The 21,266-nt window shown below is 36.8% G+C and overlaps 1 pseudogene; it reads right to left on the bottom strand.

Moving 5' to 3' along the window:
* Window positions 1-6,076: 6,076 nt before the first annotated feature.
* On the bottom strand, window positions 6,077-9,362 carry Sfpq-ps2 (splicing factor proline and glutamine rich, pseudogene 2; annotated as a pseudogene).
* Between the last annotated feature and the right edge of the window lie 11,904 nt (window positions 9,363-21,266).

The following is a 21,266-nucleotide window of genomic DNA, read 5'->3' as shown; positions in this document are numbered from 1 at the left end:
CTTCTCTTCTCTTCTCTTCTCTTCTCTTCTCTTCTCTTCTCTTCTCTTCTCTTCTCTTCTCCTCTCCTCTCCTCTCCTCTCCTCTCCTCTTCTCCTCTCCTCCCCTCTCCTCTCCTCTCCTTTCCTCTTCTCTCTCTCTCTCTCTCTCTCTCTCTCTCACACACACACACACACACACACACCACACAGACACACATACCACAGACAGACAGACAGACACACTCCATACACACACACCACACAAACAGACACACACACCATACACACAGACACACATACACCAAACACACACCACACACATACACACACACACCACACAGACAGACAGACACACACACACACCAAACACACACACACACCAAACACACCAAACACACACAACACACAACACACACACCATACACACACCAAACACACACACCACACACACCAAATACACACACACACACACAAAAGACACACACACATCACACACCAAACACACACAATACACAGACACACACACACAGACACACAGACACACACACACACACACACACACACACACACACACAAAATCTCATGTACACCTCGTTATCTCTCCATTTGTTTTTACATGCTCACACATGGTCTCTCAATCATTCCCTAGACTATTTCTTGCCATAGTCTTTTATTGATACTCCAAAAGCTGGTAGAAAAGAAGATATTGTATAATCAATGCCACATCAAATTCAAAAGAATAACCACATCCCATAAAGAATTAAGAATTACAATTGTTCCCGAAAGTTTCAAACTTCCCCTATTCCCAGGCCCGTGGTCATAATAATAATAATTGTAAACTTATCATTATTTAAACTTTAACTTTTGACTTACTATACTTCAGAGCTCAGAGATCCGAGGTCAGCTGTGAAGCTCTAATGATAAATGACATGGGCAAAACTGTCAAGCAGTGGTCAGAAGGAATCAAGTTAACCCTTAACTCAGCAGTTCCACTAGCTTTCTGTTCCTTTACAATGTACACGATGACTCTCCTTAGAATGCCAGTATTTTGACTTAGTTTACTAGTATATAATTGTATGTATTTTATACTTCCTTATCCAGGAACCACTCTCAAATGTTATGCAAAACTTATTTCATAACTTCAATAACTTCTTCCTTTCTTGGGTTCCCAATGATGGTTCTAATTCATTTCTAATATTTTTTCAAACTTTATTTGCAAGTCAAGCATTAATCTGGAACTACCATTGTGCAATTATTACATTGTTTCCAAGATGAGAACACATAGCATGCACCTGGGCCGTTAGAACTGTGCTGTTCTGTGCCCCTACGCCTCAATTTTTAATTGTTTAAGAGTCATTACATCAGAGAACATCTCATTTCACAGAATTTGCCAGAGCAGAAGGAAAAAGAAGTAGGAAAATCAGATATAATAGAATAATTATGCACACCAAAGCCAACTGAAAGGCAGTCATGCACAAATGAAATCTATACAGCTGTTGTCCAGGACTAAGGTTAGGAGAAATGGGAACAACTTTTATTTTTTTTTTTATTTTTATTTTTTTACAAAGAGCTGCAACTCAGATGTCTTGATCCCAGCCTACTGCAGGCACTCCCTTGTTTCAGATGGTTGGTCCCCTGGAGGGATGTGTCTCCTGCTTCTCAGGGTCCCAGGTGCCACCTTTTTTTTTTCAAGGAACTACTGTGGGCTTCTGAGATGTCACCATCCCAGTCTACTGCTGGCAGTCCCTGTCATGGTAGGCTGTCCCCAACAGATAACCAAATGAGGAGCTCATCCCTTGAGAGGACTAAATTTAGAAATTGAGAGGAATTTTTCAGGATTTTTGATGTATCAGTTCTTCAATATTCATACAGGTTTGGTTTCTGTCTCCCCTCATGCATACTAATATCTGCATATACTGAAACACATATAAAATGATATATGATAAATATTGTTTTGTATTATTCTAAGCCAACCTAATTCACCAATAAATCTTAATAAAATGTAAATGTGAACACATTTTTCTTTTTCGGAAAAGAATAGTAAGAAGTGATGAAATGTTTACAACTCAGTACAATGACCACTAAGTTCTAACAATATAACACTTTGAGGCACTGCAGGACAATTCATACTTGACAAAGATAGGGAGAGATACCAAAGGTGTGTGAGAAGGTGAAAGGGTACAGAACACATCCATAAACCACCTTAGTTGCGTAGATTCAGCTGATTATTTGCCAAGCCACAATCAAATTTTTCTTTCAGGAAATAATTTCTCAACATCATTGTTATGTCATTGGTTTCTATAAATACAGTAGTCCCACATATAGAGGGATGAATTTACAAGGAATTATTCTGAAATCTTACTGTGGTAATTGATGTCTCAGCCATCTTAGTGAGACATGATAAACTTAAAATCACCACATATTGTTATTATTATTATTATTATTATTATTATTATCATTATTATTTCTTCTAAACACATCTGTGTATGGAGGACTTTAAAATTCTTATCTACTCATCTAGAAATAATGCAACACACAGAATCATCAATCTTCTTGCTATGTGAAATGGCAAAAATTAGTTCATTAAGACTTCTGCACATGTCAAAACAAGAAAAAAAAAGAAAAAGAAAGAAATTATGCATACAAACCCTTGCTAGAAATATAAATATAACAAGATAACTGGATAAGGAACTGCAGAAGTATTTGTGTATTTGGAATTCCTTGGAGAAGATAGCACATTCAGAACATAATTCTTTTCTCAGAAAGTAGTTACCTCTTACCAACAGCAGAAAGATTCCATTATGCAGCTTTTCAAAGATAAGGGAACCACAAAGACATTAATAAAATGCATGCAGTTTAGTGTTGCATAAGGGAGAAAGCAATATAGAATTATTTTTCAAAACAGAATAATGCATGCCTCAGGCCATTCTCTTCAGTGGAAAAAGGAAAATACTTTTGAAAATGTGTGAGCGATAGTTCACAGCATTAAGTAGAACTAGTAGACTACAATGAACAGAGTATTATATCAAAATAGATACAAAACAAGTAAATGATAATTTGAATACGGTCTATCCCTATTGGAAATGTTTTAAAATTGGTATAAGAATGGTGTTATTGACAAGAATTGATCACTTGCACCCCACACTTTATCCATATTTTTGGTCTAGCATGATTCATAAAGCTTGTGCTTGGTCTCGGTACAGTAAGTTCAACTTTCCAAACCTACTCTCCCCAAGAGATGAGTCCCCTTATTTTTAGCCAATATGAAGTGTCATCGCAGAAATATATATATATATATATATATATATATATGCATATATATATATACATATATATATATATTCAGGAAACACTGAATGTACTCTGTAGGTTGTATTTATATGTTGATTCATTTCTGTGTGTATGTTACAATAACGGTTAAAGGAAAAGAGGCCTGGAATTTCAGAGGGTGCTGGAAGCACATGGGAAGATTAGAATGAAGATGAATGAGGGGAAAATAATATAACTGTATTTTAATTTAAATGAATGTTTGAAAATAAATAAATAAAATAGTAATACTAAGCTATTCTTCCAGAGCCTACCTCTGACTTATAAAAGTTAGCCTAAAATGAGTAGACAGATGATCAAATAAATTTTCTGTGGTAATTACCTGATGGCCAGATAAAACTTTGTTAGAGTAAATACTGACTTCTGGAGGTACAATGAATTACAGGGTAATGTTTAATATATCTCAATTGCCTTTGCTTTACATTTATTGAGATTTGATAATATGTATTAGCATCTGAGGAAAATATGACCAATATATGATCCTTTAGGTAGAGTTTGAAACTATATTCTGGCTGATTAAAAAGAAATGGATGTGAATATCATTGTATGTTCTTTTCTTTAAAATAATTTTTTAAAAAGCATAGTTAGAAGATCAAATGACTGTAACAGTAAATCAGGACTCCCTGTCATCATACTGTGATTTTGGATATAAAAAAAAATAGTATGACCAAAACTGGTTCATATGTGTCAATAAGAGAACAATGTATGAAAGAAGAAATAAAGAAAATGATATAAAATCTAGTTCTAGCCTGCACTATGTCTTGGTTTCTTTTCTTGATTTTATGACAGAAAATTCTAACAAAAACATTTTCTCACAACTGGAGATACAACCAACATGATGGGAAAGTTAAGGCAGCAGAAGCTTAAAACATAACATTTGCAAGCAGGATGTAGAGAGCAATGAAGGAATGCATGCTAATATTCATGTTTCTTTGCTCTGTTTCTTATGTGCTAGTATCACATTGTGATTTCCCCAACATACTGAAGTTGGGTCTTCCTCTACCAACTGATATAATCAACGTATTCTGCACAGGTATGCCTTGATCTTTTATATGGCTTCAGATTCTGTCTAGTTTGGTCTCAATAACCATTACACATAAGGACTAAATAACAAGGCAAATGTTAAAGACCAATAATGGGATATGAGTCTATCCTGAATATTAGAAGAGAAGGCTCACAGTAGAAATGAAAATGAATAGGAGTTCAAATATGTAAACTATTATATCCACTGGATATACATGTGTAAATAATGAAAAGCTGTTCAGCTATACAAGTAAAAAGACAAAATCAAGTTGCCAAAACAATTTCATCTTATTTCATATCTATAAAAACATATTTGTATCATCAATAATGTTGGGGATTGGTGTCTGCCGGTGGAAGTGATTGCATGGGAAAGCACCTTCTTTGAGGCAAAGGGGAAATGAGGGGAGGGCTGAGGGTTCATGGAGAGGAGACCAGGAAGGGGGATAACATTTGAAATGTAAAGAAATAAAATAACTAAAAAAACCATATTTTTAAATGTTAAAATTGATTACAACTGGGAAAATACTATAAGAAACTTGAACTCCATTGGTCATATTTTTCTGTCACTCAAGTGTTTAACAGCCTTTAGTTACTTCAGATATAAGTAATTCTTACTTAGTCTCTAACATAATTATGGTCTTAAATAAGTAATTCTAATAACACACTAAAGTCTTCTATAGCTGAACAAGCATTTTATTACTCTTTTAAGTATTTTATTTTTATAATTATATTTTATGTTTCATAATTTTTTTAATTTTTTTTCATGTTTACCAATCTTTAATTCAAATGCAAAATTTCAGTACAAGCCATTTGTAGGGCTTGGATTTTTTTAATTTATTTATTTAAACAAAACAGTAGGGGAAATGCAACAAGATGATCCTTCCATTTTCAAGAGCTTTCAAGGAAAGAAACATAGATAGGAACATAAGGATTCGTTTAACCAAGTCCCCTTTCTCTCACTGCTCATTCCATAATCTTAATACATGTTCCTGAATTAACACTTACTGTGCCTTTAAAACGGCTGAGCACCAGCCTGCTTCCTATAATGCCCAACAAATCCTAATTATTTCAACATGCATTTCTTATTAAACAAAGGGGTCCACCATTTGTAGAAAGCAATACTCAGCCTCCAGTGACATTTCCCAGAAATGGCATATGCCACTCAGGTCTATACATGCTCATGCTTTCCAAGTGAAATACCTAGCCTCATGTGCATAGAAGCATGTATAGCAAAGTTGAAGATCAGTATTATAAGTATTTTTCTATTTATTTGAGGCACAGTAAAAAAAATGGTACACTTTGGAAATTAAGTGGCACAAGGTACACAGCCATTAACTTGAGAAAAATTTTACAGTTAAAAAAAAAGTAAATGAAGTTTTTTTTCCTCCGGTTTTAAAAACTGTGTTACATAATTCTGTCTTCCCCAATAGGCCATTTACAAATATCAGGTCAATAAACTGCTAATATCCATAAAAAGGTAGTTTCTTACTAAAAGGCCAAGAATTTAAGTGGTATCTAAACAAGAAAAGACCAAACCAAACTGTAATGAAAACCTAAATATCTAAAATCAGGATTTTTATTTGGCCCTCATACTCTCTCTCCCTCTACTATATCCTGCTTGAGTTCTAGGCCCGCTAGTATTCTGTCCACCCACAGGACCCACACCTCCCTTCCCAAAGTGCTCAGTGTACGTGTTCCTCCCATCCTGGAACCACACATGGTTGCTTGTGGAACTCCAGGATTAGCTTCATAACCTATGCCACCATCACCACCTAGCGGTGGAAATTTCTGACCTCCTGAACCAAAGAGATCTCCCATGCTCAGTGTTCCACTATCACCCATTTTTTAAAAATTTTATTTAATTTTTTTTCATTTTTACACTCCAGATGTTATTCCCCTCCCGGCCCACTCTCCGACTGTTCCACATCTCATATCTCCTTCCTGCCCCCCATCTCCTGTCTCCACAAGGATTTCCCCTCCCCACCCACCCCAACAGAATTCTAAACTTCCTGGGGCCACCACTCGTTCTTATATCTCTTTTTCTTAGATACAGGTAGCCTATCCTGCTGTAACTTTCTTCTCGTTGCTATCCCATTTGTTCTTATATCTCAAGTTGGCAAATCATTATCTCTTCTTCTCTTCTATGCTGTTCCTCCTCTTGCCTCAACTGCATTTCTTTATGTTTCTTCTTTTCTTGATTGTGAAGTTCCTCCATGCGTCTAGATTCTTCCTGGAGTCTCATCAGATCTCGGTGCAAAAGATTTGTTTGGTGCTCGTCGTAGGCACCTTCCATTTCACTTTCCAATATGTCTTTTTGTTCCAACTTATTCCCTTTGCTGTTTTTCCATTTTATCCAAGGACTTCCATCATTGAGAATATTCACATTCAAACGTCAGTTGTTTGTGGGGACCCTACCTGCTGATATAACAGAGGATGAATTCAAAAGACTGTTTACTAAATATGGAGAACCAGGAGAAGGTTTTATCAACAAAAGCAAAGGGTTCGGGTTCATTAAACTTGAATCTAGAGCCTTGGCTGAAATCGGCAAAGCTGAATTTGATGATAATCTTATGAGAAGTAGACAGTTTCATGTTTGGTTTGCCACACATGCTGCCACCCTACCTGTTCAGAATCTTCTTGTTTCCAATGAACTTTTGGAAGAGGCCTTTATCCAGTTTGGTCATAATGAAAGGGCTGTTGTATTGTGGGTGATCATGGAAGATGTATAGGGAAAGGCATTGTTGAATTCACTTTTTTTAAAAAAAATTTAACAAACGATTTTATTGTCTTCTTTTAAATGAAAGGAATGGAACTCTACTAAAGAAATTGAGAGTTGGTTTGGACCAGAAAGTCTAGCAACTGCTCAATAGTGAAACACTTCAGGAAAGGAGAGTCCTGGAATTCTAAGTGTCTGAAGGGAGTATACAAAGAGAGCGAAAGGCAAAGAATTTTGCTTTCTTAAAATCATACCTATGTTCAAAACATGGGGCACAATATTATATAAATATACTCTATTAGTTCTTAAAGAGCTTAATAAAATATATTTAATTATATTCACATATCCCCAACTCTTTCCTATTTACCAAGCCTTTGTCTTTAATAAGAAAAAACACAAACTTTCAAGACCAATTTCTGCTTCTTAAATATTCTTGGATTTGTGATCTTTCAATGGAGTGTGGTCCTATTCCTTAGTGAAAAAAAAATGACTATCTGTCCTGATTGCTCACAATTGATAAGACCACCATGGCTAAGGGTATAAATACATACACATCAACCCTATCTATGCTGGTATTTGGTCTGGCTTGGACTTGCAAATGTTTTGTACACTATAGAGCAATCAGTGTGAGTTCCTATGTGCAACTTTCCTTCTGTGAAGAAAAGGTTTCCTTATGCTCATACAGTCCTCCTGGCTTGAATGCTTTTTCTGTCCCTCTTTTGCAGGAATTTCTGAGCTTTGGAAGGAAATGTTTAAAACGTATGCTCCTTCAGGGCTAAGCATCCTGCAATTTCTTATTCTCTGCAACTTAGCTAGGAGTGAGTCTCCGTGTTAATCACCATCTACTGAAAACAGAAGCTTTGACATGAGGATTGAGTCTGTAGTTATATAGGTAAAGGCATTATGAGTTGGCTTAGTACTATGTCTACTTAGCACCATAACAGTAATAGATTTCCTTCTAGAGCCTATGACCCAACTACACCAAAGTCTGCAACCAAATAATGGTAGCATATGTGGCTTTGATTTTTCAGGCCTGACATCCATTTAGAAAGTTGTTTGTTCTATGATGTTTTTGCTGCTATTAAACCAACCAGTGGCATATCTTGCCAGGCAAGCAATTGACTGTTGTACATTTTAGAAGTCAGAGCTGATAAGACTGTAGATTAATTTTTTAAATAAAAATACTCACCCATACAGATGAATCGTTCAAACCTTCATCAGCTTTTGCTTTGTCATGTTCTGTTACTCAAATATTTGTTATGTCTGACAGATCTTAACTGTTATATCTCATAATTGAAGTTAGTCATTTGAATCATAATCGATTATTTTAAAAGAATTTTTAGGAATTTGTTGAAGGGCTAAAGAGATGGCTCAACAGCTAACTACTTTACAGGCCTAGAATTCTAGAAATGACATAACCATAGTTACTATTGGGGATAGAGATTGAGATAAGATGCTTGCTGGTTTGCCAAAGAAATGCAAGACCCAGCTCTAAGGAGAGGCTGTCAGAAAGAATAAGTAGAGAGTGATAGATAGAGATATTCTATGCCTTCTGCTCTCTTCCAGTTTCTGTGCTACACACACACACACACACACACACACACACACACGCACACACACACACTCATACACACACAAACACACACATTTTTCAAGCATAAATCAGTTATGTTATAATAAAGTGTGTGAATTTTGTATATTGTTTAACATGTGCAATCATCAACTGATTAAGACCAAGGTAGGAAATACTGAAGATTATCAACTATTATCCGTTCTCTCTTATTGTTATTGCATGTAGGGGATTTGTTTTGTTTTGTTTTCTCTTTTTTTATTTTGTTTTGATAGGTAGGGTCTCAGCATGCAGTAGAGATGTTTTCATACCATTTTTACCTATGTTCCTATTGGAAACGGTATTTCTTTATTCAGTCTTTGCAATGTTTCTTTAAAGGACATTTATCACTTTAAATATTGCTCTCTGAGAAATTGTTCCAGCACAATTGTTGCTGTCTATTTTCTGCTTAAAAATGTTAAAAGCTTCTATTTACTAACAAATCAAAACATAAAGTTCTAATAAATGTCACTTGTTACCTGGCTCCAACCTGTTTTTTCAATCTTGTCTTTTGCCTGTAGGTCTTCCAGACAGAATTAATGGCTCTCATATGTGATCTTCAAATGTGAAACAAATAATAATTTTGAGAACAGTTGGCAAAGCCTTTTCAAATGCAAAAATTGCACAACCTTAATGTTAGGCGCTGCTCTTACCTTTTAGGATGGTGGTCTTAAATGTCTGTTTTACTGTGATTGTAAGGTCTCCCATGTAGTCTAGGTTCATTTTATTCCCTTTTGCCTTTTATAATAAAAATATTTTAAGGACGAGATGATTCAGTTTTTGTTGCATAAGTATGAGGTCCTGCATTCAGCATCAAAATAAAATCTGGGATTGATAGTACATTTCTTTAACTCCAGAGTTAGAAAGGGACACAAAGTTAGTAAGAGGATGTTGCCAGTCAGTCTAGTTGAACTAGAAAATTCAGTAAGGTATATCTGTCCCAAAAAATAACATAGAATCCCCTTCATGGGTACCAACTCACCTTGGCAATCAAGTCCCTGAGGACTAAGGATGAAGCACATATTCCTGCACTGAAGCCAGATAAGGCAGCCCAGCAAGGGGACAGAGATACAAAGGCAATGGGGGGTAAGGGCATTGTGAAAGTATGATTGGGAGGGGAGGATGGAGGGTAGCTGAAGGCAAGATGTAGAGTGAATAAATAAATTTGGTAGTGAAAGGGGAAAAAAGGAACGTGACCTGTAAAATCTATGGGGTGTTATGATAGGATAATAAAATTTCTACAGCTGTGCCATGTCATGGCTGAACAACTCGGTGATTACTAAAACCCACTCCACTGGACAAATTACAGAGATAAATTATATGATATTTAATCCGTACCTCAATAGAATTTAAAAAATTTAAAACAAAATACTATGGAGAAAGGGGGGGTGGAAGCAACCAAACAAGTAATGTTGATTTCTGGTCTAAATAAAGTTATACATGTGTGTGAATGGGCATTAGCATGTGTATTTACAAATATAACCATGTCCATTCATGCAACACATAAACATATAAATATGCACCACAAAATAAGATGAAAACTTCCTATAAAGAGTAATTATTAAATGCTACGTTTGTATAATGTTTGTCATACTCTAGTATGCTAATCGTTATTGTTTCCTGTTTTGTAGGGAAAATTTAATTGAGATCTTATTGTATACATCTTCAAATCCATGGGTCCTATTAACAACAGAAAAAAATATCAACTTCAGTATCTGAAGAAGAGGATAAATGCAGAGCCTGATATTGGCTCAGGGGAAGGTCCCTTCTTCATCATGGGTGAAATTCCAAACTGTCATCATATAGATATATGATCAAAAAAGTGGTGAGTGATATAATTATATTTTATTTAAACTATACAATTATTTAAACATAAAATAGACTTCTACTGATTTACTGAATGCACAAATGATATATATTAAGTTTAAGTTCATTAAAGGGAACACTTAAGTAGTTTTTCCGAATATTGCCTGTGGCCACTTATCAATGCTTTCAGGATCCATTACCAGAAAAATTTCAAGTAAACTATACTTACTTTACATTCACAGGTGACTTATCTGATGAAGACTACAGAATGGCATTAATTATGCACAGGAGCAGTGAAGTATATTTCATCCTAGGCTCTATCAAAAGCAAGTCACTGTGAAATGAGCAGAATGATTTAACAACACACAATGCATAAATGGTCCTCTACACCTTAAAGGTCTTTAGGACAGACTCTTAATTTGATTTCTGTTTTGTTGTGGTATCTTCATTTAATGGTCTTTAGTTCTCCTTATTATAAATGTAATTTTTAAGGGTCAAATTAATTTAATTTCACTTTGGCTTTGGAATACCTAAATGCAAGGTTGTGGAAACCACTAGCTTAAAACATGTGCACTGCAAAAATGTCTGCCAAGGCAACCTGAGTCACCAGGACAATTTTTCTATGGAGAGTGAACAAAGGAGAGCTCACAACTATATCAGGACAGAAAATTATGGATATCTGAGCTAATGTCAACACTCAAAATCATAATGTGTCTACTTCCATTACTTTCTCCAGCACTAGAATGGTTTTCTAATGCTTTTGTACTTCACAATATCATGGTTGCTCAAGAGACAATCAAATTTGCTTTCTGCTAGGCTATCTTTCTTTCCTAATTGACTTTTGTCAAATTTATATTTCTCTAAGCCACTTGCTTAATCCAAAGTTTCTTTTGCATTGACTCTAGTAGTCTTTTGAGTCCTTTGGTCATTTTTGCTCAGCAAGTGTTTGTGATTTCTTAGAGGACAGGGGGCATGTACTTCAGTGGGTTTTTATCCAACTTCCAAATATTGAATTATATTTATTCTTAATTTGTTTACCTTCATATCTGTATACCATATTTACATCATTTTGCTGTCCCATCTCCTCTCTATTCCACTTCATCCACATGTTCCTTCTTAAATTCATAACATTTTCTTTAATACTATTAATATTTGTATTACAATTTTAAAAAGTAATCCTTCACTATGAATAATCTGGAATAACACAGAAAATTTAGTAGAATCAATGTTGTGTACAGAAAAAAATTCTAGGTGACCCTAAGATCCAACAGGTACCTATTATTATGGTACTTTAATATTTATTTTAACTGTGGAGGCCATGTTAACAACCTAAATGACCTTAGGTTTATACCCATTTGTACTACATCTCAGCTCAGCAATTCCTTTGTATTAATTTTGTGATATGTGACATTTTTATATTGCTTACATGTCCTACTGGTGTTATGTGAATGATAAAATGCATGTATGTGTAAAGGTTGATAATTCATTCTTTGTACAGTGTAGATACTATTACATTTGTCAGATGTATTGTTGTCAATGATTTTGGTTCCTCATTCTGTATTCTGTAGGCTGCTTCATTACAAGGGTAATGCTACCCATGAATGCAAAAATGCCTTTTAGATTTATGCAGTCTCATTTATTAATCATGCCTTAATCCTTATGCTACAAATAGTATCGTTTAGAAAGATTTTTACTGTGCAAATGAGTTGAAACATATTTTTTAATTTAATCCTTTATCAGATCCAGGGTATCAGGCTTTATGTTGAGTCCTTGATCCTTGGAGGATTTTTTTTTTTGTGCAGGGTTATCCTACCATTATTATTGTTAATATGAAACAGCAATACTACAAGGAAGTTGTGGAAGGAAGAGATTATTTGGCATTCATATCTTGGGTCATGGACCATTGAAGGAAGCCAAGGCATGAAGAAAAAGAGGACAGGAACCTGAAGGAAGAAGCTAATGTAGAGATCAAGGAAGAGTGCAGTTTAGTCAATATATAGTACAGTTTAATAATCCTGCTTTCTTTCCACAAATTTAATCTTGGTATTCCACCTACAATTAAAAAAAACCCTCCCCTATCCATCAAAAAATACATTACTCAGAGTATAGAAAGAACATTTTCATTTTATTATTTTATATTTTACTACTTATAACAATTTTTAATTTTGAATAAAAACATTTGTACATTCCTGATGCTGGGTGCAAGAGCCATTTACCAGTGTCCTGCTGTCAACTTAAATCACTGAGTTATCTCTACTGTTCTGTTAGCATCAGAACAGTAGAGTTGTGTAACCGTAGGAGAAGTTCAGAATCAGCTTTTCTGTGAAGGGTGAGAATGATTGTGTACATAGAAGAGAAGTACCCAATTATGTGACAACCTCTGTGTAATAAAATTCTGTTTAAAGTTAAAAAATATTTTTTTAAATTTAACTATACATTGATAATATTTTTCTGCTCCTCTAAGTCACACTGGCTAATTTTCCATTCCCTAGCCACGTAGCTTCAATTTCTTCCCAAAAATATAATAATCTCATTTATAAAAAGACCCCTTCAAAACCACAACATATCCAAATGAACCCTACCAAACTGTAACCAAAGCTTATACACACACACACACACACACACACACACACACACACACACACGTAAAAATATAAAAAATAAAAGGGTATCTTTTATCTCCACTAGTTCAACACCACAGTGCCCCAAAACCTCTCACCCGCTTTGCTTCATACCTTATCACACTGCCGAAGGTCTCTCTCTGAGCCTGACAGTAATCTCTCTACATACCTAGTTCCCAAGGCAGGTTTCCATGCCAGAAACACAAATCCTAATTCTGCGGATGCCCAGTGTCTCCAGCTGCTGCACACTTTCCTACACTCAAACCATCACATAAAAGAACACACAACACAATAACTTTTGACCCAACTGATAAGATATAATTGCCCACCTAAACATACAAAGCCCAGGACACATCCATCCTTTAAGAATATTAATAACTAGTCAAGTTGCAGGAGCCCTGCTGTCCAAACTGCACCCTGATTTGAACGTACCCTGTCAAACAGCTCCCTGCACCCAAATGCCATGGGAGGGAGAGCTAGAACTTCAGAGGGGCAGACATCCTGGGAAACCAGAGGAGACTACGCTCTGCCCACATTTCTGAATCTAGAGGAAAACGCCTAGCAACATCACGGACCCCTGTGCATAGGGACCCAGAAGTAGGGGCAGGACTTCTGGTGGGTGCCCTCACAGAGAGCTGAAACCCAGCCCCTAGCAGCAACTTCAGGCCCGAGTCCAGAGGTAAGACCAACTTTTCTGCTCCGTGTGACCTGCCTGGTGGACCCAGGACACATGCCCACAGTAACAGCTGAAAGCCCGTGGACAGGAATGACTACATTCCTAAAAGCAGAACACTCTGTTCCCATAACTGGCTGAAAGAAAACAGGAAAACAGGTCTACAGCACTCCTGACACACAGGCCTATAGGACGGTCAAGCCAATGTCAGAAATAGCAGAACAAGGTAACACCAGAGACAACCTGATGGCAAGAGGCAAGCGCAGGAAACCAAGCACTAGAAACCAAGACTACATGGCGACATCAGAGCCCAGTTCTCCCACCAAAGCAAACACTGAATATCCAAACACACCAGAAAACAAGATCTAGATTTAAAATCACATTTGATCATCATGATGGAGGACTTTAAGAAAGACATAGATTCCCTTAGAGAAATGCAGGAAATCACAAGTAAACAAGTTGAAGCCCTTAGAGAGGAAACACAAATATCCCTGAAAGAATTACAGGAACACACAATCAAACAGGTGAAGGAATTAAAAATTGAAATAGAAACAATAAAGAAAGCACAGAGGGAGATAGCCCTGGATCTAGAAAACCAAAGGAAGAGACAAGGAGCTATAGATACGAGCATCACGAACAGAATACAAGAGCTAGAGGAGAGAATCTCAGGAGCAGAAGATTCCATAGAAATCATCAACACAACTGTCAAAGATAATGTAAAACGGAAAAAGCTACTGCACCAAAACATACTGGAAATCCAGGACTCAATGAGAAGATCAAACCTAAGGATAATAGGTATAGAAGAGAGTGAAGACTCCCAGCTCAAAGGACCAGTAAATATCTTCAACAAAATAATAAAAGAAAACTTCCCTAACCTAAAGAAAGAGATGCCCAGAAACATACAAGAAGCCTACAGAACTCCAAATAGATTGGACCAGAAAAGAAACTCCTCCCATCACATAATAGTCAAAACACCAAATGCACAAAACAAAGAAAAAATAATAAAAGCAGTGAGGGAAAAAGGTCAAGTAACATAAAGGCAGACATATCAGAATCACAACAGACTTCTCACCAGAGACTATGAAGACCAGAAGATCCTTGACAGATGTCATACAGACCCTAAGAGAACACAAAAGCCAGCCATTACTGTAACCAGCACAACTCTCAAATAAAATAGAGGAAAAACCAAGATATTCCATGACAAAACCAAATTTACACAGTATCTTTCTCCAAGTCCAGCCCTTCAAAGATTGATAAATGTTAAAGCCCAATACAAGAAGGCAAGCTACACCCTAGAAAAACAAGGAAACAAATCATTTTGCAACCTAACAAAGAGAAGACAAACACAAACATAATCTCACCTCAAAATACTAAGACAACAGGAAGCAACAATCACTATTCTTTAATATCATGCAACATCAATGGAATCAATTCCCCAATAAAATGACGTAGATTAACAAACTGGATATGCAACGAGGACCCTGCATTCTGCTGCCTACAGGAAACACACCTCTGGGACAAAGACAGACACTACTTCAGAGTGAAAGGCTGGAAAACAACTTTCCAAGCAAATAGTCGGAAGAAGCAAGATGGAGTAGCCATTCTAATATTGAATAAAATTGATTTTCAACCAAAAGTCATCAAAAAAGATAAGGAAGGACACTTCATATTCATCAAAGGAAAAATCCACCAAGATGAACTCTCAATCCTAAATATCTATGCTTCAAATACAAGGGCCCCTACATACATAAAAGAAACCTTACTAAAGCTCAAAGAACACATTGCACCTCACAAAATAATAGTAGGAGATTTCAACGCCACACCCACATCAATGGACAGATCATGGAAACAGAAATTAAAGAGAAACATAGACAGACTCACAGAAGTTATGAACCAAATGGACTTAACAGATATTTATAGAGCATTCTATCCTAAAACAAAAGGATATACCTTCTCCTCACCACCTCATGGTATGTTCTCCAAAATTGCCCATATAATCGGTCACAAAACAGGCCTCAGCAGATACAGAAAGATAGAAATAAACCCATGTGTCCTATCAGACCACCACAGGCTAAAGCTGGTCTTCATTAACAATAAAAAAACCAAAACACCCACATATACATGGAAGTTGAACAATGCTCTAATCAATGCTGACCTGATCAAGGAAAAAATAAAGAAATTAATGAAAATGAAGATATAACATACTCAAACTTATGGGACTCAATGAAATCTGTGCTAAGAGGAAAACTTATAGCACTGAGTGCCTGCAGAAAGAAACAGGAGAGAGCATATATCAGCAGCTTGACAGCACACCTAAAAGCTCTAGAACAAAAAGAAGCAAATATACAGGAAGAGTAGAAGACAGGAAATAATCAAACTCACGACTGAAATCAACCAAACAGAAACAAAGAGACTATACTAAGAATCAACAGAACCAATAGCTGGTTCTTTGAGAAAATCAAAAAGATAGATAAACCCATAGCTAGTCTAACCACAGGACACAGAAATCAAAAATGAAAGGGAAATATAGCAACAGAGTCAGAGCAAATATAAAATGTCATCATATCCTACTACAAAAGGCTATATTCAACAAAACTTGAAAATCTGGAGGAAATGGACAATTTCCTCGACAGATACAAGTTACCAAAGTTAAATCAGGAACAGATACACCATTTAAACAACCCCATAACTCCTAATTAAAAAGAAGTAGTTATTAAAAGTCTCCCAACCAAAAAGAGCCCAGGTCCAGATGGGTTCAGCGCAGAATTCTATCAGACCTTCATAGGTGACCTCATACCAATACTACCCAAACTATTCCACAAAATTGAAGCAGATGGAGTGCCACTGAATTCCTTCTACTAAACCACAATTACTCTTATACTTAAACCACACAAAGACCAAACAAAGGAAGAGAACCTCAAACCAATTTCCCTTATGAATACTGATGCAAAAATACTCAATAAAATTCTGGCAAACCGAATCCAAGAACACATCAAAACAATTATCCATCATGATCAAGTAGGCTTCATCATAGGTATGCAGAGATGGTTTAATATACAGAAAACCATCAACAAATCCACTATATAAACAAATTGAAATATAAAATCCACATGGTCATTTCATTAAATGCTGAGAAATCATATGAAAAAATTCAACACCTCTTCATGCTAAAAGTCCTAAAAAGAACAGGAATCAAGACACATAACTAAACATACTAAAAGCCAAATACAGCAAAGCAGTAGGTAACATTAAGCTAAATGGAGAGAAACTTGAAGCAACCCCACTAAAATCAGGGACTAGACAAGGCTGCCCACTCTCTCCCTCCTTATTCAATATAGTTCTCAAATTCTTTGCCAGACCATTCAGACAACAAAAGGAGATCAAAGGGATACAGATTGGACAGGAAGAAGTAAAAATATCACTATTTGCAGATGATATGGTAGTATATTTAAGTGATACCAAAAGTTCCACCAGAAAACTACTAAACCTGATAAATACCTTCAGCAAAGTGACTGCATATAAAATTAACTCAAATAAATCAATAGCTTTCCTCTACACAAGAGGGAAACAAGCTGAGGAAGAAATTAGGGAAATAACACCCTTCATAATAGTCCTAAATATTATAAAATACCTTGGTGTGACTTTAAGCAAGCAAGTGAAATATCTGTATGATCAGAACTTCAAGCCTCTGAAGAAAGAAATTGAAGACCTCAGAAGATGGAAAGATCTCCCATGCTCATGGATTGGCAGGATTAATATAATAAAAATGGTCATTTTACCAAAAGTCATCTACAGAGTCAATGCAATCCCCATCAAAATTCCAATCCATTTCTTTATAGAGTTAGACAGAACAATTTGCAAATTCATCTGGAATAACAAAAAACCCAGGATACCTAAAACTATCCTCAACAATTAAAGGAATTCTACAGGAATCACTATCCCTGAACTCAAGCAGTATTACAGAGCAAAAGTGATAAAAACTGTGTGGTATTGGTACAGAAAGATCCAGATAGATCAGTGGAATAGAATATAAGACCCATACACCTATGGTCACTTGATTTTTGACGAAGGAGCCAAAACCATCCAATGGAAAAAATAGCATTTTCAGCAAATGGTGCTGGATCAACTCGAGGTCAGCATGTAGAAGAATGCACATTGATCCATTCTTATCACCCTATACAAAGCCTAAGTCCAAGTGCATCAAGGACCTCCACATCAAACCAGATACACTCAAACTGATAGAAGAAAAAGTAGGGATGAATCTCGAACACATGGGCACTGGTGAAATTTCCTGAACAACACCCCAGTGACTTATGCTCTAAGATCAATAGATGATAAATGGGATCTTATAAAACTACAAAGCTTTTGTAAGGCAAAGGACACTGTTGTTAGTACAAAACGGCCACCAACAGATTGGAAAAGTTCCTTACCAATCCTACAACTGATAGAGGGCTTCTATCTAAAATATACAAAAACTCACGAAGTTAGATTGTAGGGAGACAAAAAAGCCTATCAAAAATGGGGTTCAAAGCTAACCAAAGAATTCACAGTTGTGGAATGTTGAATGGCTGAGAAGCACCTAAATAAATGTTCAAATCTTTAGTCATAAGGGAAATGCAAATCAAAATAACCCTGAGATTCCACCTCACAGCAGTTAGAATGGGTAAGACAAAAAACTCACACGACAGCAGATGCTGGCAAGGATGTGGAGAAAGAGGAGCATGCCTTCACTGTTGGTGGGATTGCAGACTGGTACAACCATTCTGGAAATCAGTCTGGAGGTTCCTCAGAAAATTGGACATTGAACTGCCTGAGGACCCAGCTATACATCTCTTGGGCATATACCCACAAGATGCCCCAACATATAAAAAAGACACGTGCTCCACTATGTTCATCGCAGCCTTATTTATAATAGCCAGAAGCTGGAAAGAACCCAGATGCCATTCAACAGAGGAATGGATAGAGAAAATGTGGTACATCTATACAATGGAGTACTAATCAGCTATCTAAAACAATGACTTTATGAAATTCATAGGCAAATGGATGGAACTGGAAAATGTCATACTGAGTGAGATAACCCAATCACAGAAAAACACACATGGTATGCATTCATTGATAAGTGGCTATTAGCCCAAATGCTTGAATTACCCTAGATGCACAGAACACATGAAACTCAAGAAGGGTGACCAAAATGTGGATGCTTCACTCCTTCTTTAAAAGGGGATCAAGAATACCCTTAGTAGGGGATAGGGAGGCAAAGTTTAGAACAGAGACTGAAGGAAAGCCCATTCAGGGCCTGGCCCACATGTGGCCCATACATATACAGCCACCAAACTAGATAAGATGGATGAAGCAAAGAAGTGCAGTCTGACAGGAACTGGATGTATATCTCTCCTGAGAGACACAGCCGGAATATGGCAAATAAATAAGTGAATGCCAGCAGCAAACCACTGAACTGAGAACGGGACCCCCATTGAAGGAATTAGAGAAAGGGCTGGAAGAGCTTGAAGGGGCTTGAGACCCCATATGAACAACAATGCCAACAAACCAGAGCTTCCGGCGACTAAGCCACTACCCAAAGACTATACATGGACTGACCTGGGGTCCAACCTCATAGGTAGCAATAAATAGCCTAGTAAGGGCACCAGTGGAAGGGGAAGCCCTTGGTCCTGCCAAGACTGAACCCCAGTGATTGGGATTCTTGGGGGGGTGGTAATTGGGGGAGGATGGGGAGGGTTTACACCCATATAGAAGGAGAGGTGGAGGGGTTAGGAGGATGTTGGCCTTGAAACCAGAAAAGGGAATAATATTTGAAAGTTAAATAAGAAATACCCAATTTAATAAAGATGGGAAAAAAGGATATTAATAACAATCTCTAAATACACAGAGTGGAATCTTAACATCAGCTTCCATTTTCTTTCTCCTGTAGTCACCTTCTCTGTCCCTTCTGTCTCTTCCCTTTCCGTTACAGTCTCCTCCTCTTCCTTCAAACTTTTCTACTGCCCATCCTTCCTTCTCGTCCAATGACAGGACTCCTTATATCAGGTACCTGCTCTCTGTATTTTACAAGTTAAATGGGGAGAAGGTTCTGGTGAAGTCACCTGAGTCCTGTGTATGTGACTAGGCAGCAGTCCTTGGGGCAGTAGAATTAGCATCAAAATACAGATAACTTCAGGACAAATTACAACACACACACACAAACGCAAATACACAAACAAAACCACAAAAAGAAATAAGAAAAACTTGTGAACTCCATATGTTGTTCCACTCCTCCTGAACTCAGGTCCTGTCTGTGAGTGGTAGAGATAACTAATATCACTCTATTAGAAAAATAGGTATTCTCTCTTCCAGAAGGTGTGACTGTTCAATTGTTAACCTTTACCCTAGTGATTAAGTTTTCATTCATTCATTCATTCATTGATCTCCTCATTCACTCACTCTTTTTGTTATAGTAACATAAAGCAAAAACTATCACATTGAAGTTGAACAAAGTACATTAACAGAAGGAAAGGAGGTCAAAAGAGGGCAGAAAAATCAGAGACTGACTCACTAGCACATTCCAGAATCCCATTAAAAACACTGCACTGGAAAGTAAAATATGTACTCAGGAGGTCTGATGTGAACCTGTGTATATCCTGTGCTTGTTACTTCTGTTTTGTGAGTCCATACTGATTTAGAGGGCCCTTTCTTTTTAGTGGTTGTTTGTTCTATCTCCTCAGGTTCTTACTCTGTCTGATCCTCTTCTGGGGAGTTTCCTGAACTATGAGGAGATGGAGAAGGTATGTAAAGGAATCCTATTTATAACTGTTTCAAGTTCTCTCTCTCTCTCTCTCTCTCTGTCTCTCTCTCTCTCTCTGTCTCTCTGTCTCTCTGTCTCTCTGTCTCTGTCTCTCTGTCTCTGTCTCTCTGTCTCTGTCTCTCTGTCTCTGTCTCTCTGTCTCTGTCTGTCTGTCTGTCTGTCTGTCTGTCTCTATCTATCTATCTATCTATCTATCTATCTATCTATCTATCTATCTATCTATCTATCTATCTATCTAACTATCTATCTATCTTTCTCTGTCCTAAGTCTGTAGGTCTCTGAATTTGTTTTTTTCTGCAAGAAGACTTCTCTGCTGATGGCTCAGAAAGGCACTGATATGAACATAGCAGATTATCATTAGGAATCTTTTTATCACCTTATTTCTCTTATTTTAGGAATGTATTACTTAGTTTACTTTAGGCCATCTAGTCTCCAGTCACTCAAGTTGTATATGGTTTGCAAATGCTCAACAATCATACCTGCATTTTCTCAATCAAGGTTTCAATGTTTTTGGTTCTTTTTTTTTTTTTCCGGAGCTGGGGACCGAACCCAGGGCCTTGCGCTTCCTAGGTAAGCGCTCTACCACTGAGCTAAATCCCCAGCCCCGGTTTCAATGTTTTTTAAAGCACTAGTTTGTGGGAAGGTGACACAAAACTAGAAGAGCAGGGATCGACTTTTGTTCTTCTACCTGAAGCTACCCATTTTTACTAAAT

This window comes from Rattus norvegicus, chromosome X (genome assembly GCF_021556685.1).
Source record: "Rattus norvegicus strain SHRSP/BbbUtx chromosome X, alternate assembly SHRSP_T2T, whole genome shotgun sequence".
Taxonomy (NCBI): Eukaryota; Metazoa; Chordata; class Mammalia; order Rodentia; family Muridae; genus Rattus; species Rattus norvegicus.
The sequence above is the reverse complement of the archived record's forward strand: the minus strand, read 5'-3'. Positions and strand labels throughout refer to the sequence as shown.